The following is a 1,223-nucleotide window of genomic DNA, read 5'->3' on the forward strand; positions in this document are numbered from 1 at the left end:
TACAAATGCTGAAGCCCTCACTTTAAGCCCTCATACTCTTTTGTTCTCCATTATTACACCAAATTATTTAATTGGGTCTCTCTGATTGTGCTCAGACACAGAAAAGAACACAGTCTATTGTGAGACATCCTACAACCATAATGCAATATCAAATTCAATTCCCATCCAAAGTGCTCACTGCTAAAAGCCTGTTCTGTGGCTGCAGATTAATGAAGATCTGCATTGAGCAAAGTGGTGGTCGTGGAGACATTATTTTCCTCCAATAGAAGGCCTATTCTTGAAGAACAATAAAAGCATAGAGAAGCGTTAGTCTGCTTATGGATAGAAATAAATCAAAATGAATAAGAGGGTTGATGGAAATAGCCTGGAAGCAGCAGAGTAGAATTCTGAAAATACTGTTTTTGTTTTGAGAGAACATTTTCTTTCCTTCTCCCCATCCCTCCTCCCCCTAGAGACCCTCATAAAATGCTTCTGGGTGCAGGATCAAAAGCTATGGAGTGAAGAACAAATCTGAACATTTAAAGCCCAGTTAGAGATAATTAACTTTTTAAAAACGCAGTCCAGGCCAGCCTTGCTGTGTATACTGATGGTGGCCGGGAGGGCAAAGGGAGGGAACTCTGGGTCAGGATGCAAATTTGGGGAGAGGAGGTGAGACCCACAGAGGCACCAGTTGTAACGATGGCGAGCAGTCATCATGCTGCTTTCAGCTAATTAGACCCTAGATCGATTTTTCATTCTCTCTGCTCCCTTTGATCTAAGACTGTTAGGTTTTCTACTCCCTTCCCTTCTCTCCTCTTTTCCAGTGTTCTCAAATCCTTTTTGCCTTCAAATGACCTATTCTTACCTCCCTACCGCCCATCCTAATTTTAAACCCCATCCTAAATTCCCTGATAGCTCAGTTGGTAAAGAATCTGCCTGCGATGCAGGAGACCCCAGTTCGATTCCTGGGTCAGGAAGATCCACTGGAGAAAGGATAGATTACCCACTCCAGTATTCTTGGGCTTCCCTTGTGGCTCAGCTGGTAAAGAATTCACCTGCAATGTGGGAGACCTGGGTTTGATCCCTGGATTGGGAAGATCCCCTGGAGAAGGGAAAAGCTACCCACTCCAGTATTCTGGCCTAGAGAATTATATGGATTGTATAGTCCATGGGGTTGCAAAGAGTCAGACACAAACTGAGCGACTTTCACTTTCACTTTAAATTCCATAAAGAATCCCTCAATC

General features: G+C 43.4%; 1 non-coding gene across 1 annotated transcript; it reads left to right on the plus strand.

Moving 5' to 3' along the window:
- The first annotated feature begins 884 nt into the window (after nt 1-884).
- Nucleotides 885-957, plus strand: TRNAR-GCG (transfer RNA arginine (anticodon GCG)). Its single transcript has one exon. It is a non-coding gene; the product is annotated as a tRNA-Arg (tRNA).
- Nucleotides 958-1,223: the final 266 nt, after the last annotated feature.

Source organism: Bos mutus, chromosome 12, assembly GCF_027580195.1.
Source record: "Bos mutus isolate GX-2022 chromosome 12, NWIPB_WYAK_1.1, whole genome shotgun sequence".
Classification (NCBI taxonomy): Eukaryota; Metazoa; Chordata; class Mammalia; order Artiodactyla; family Bovidae; genus Bos; species Bos mutus.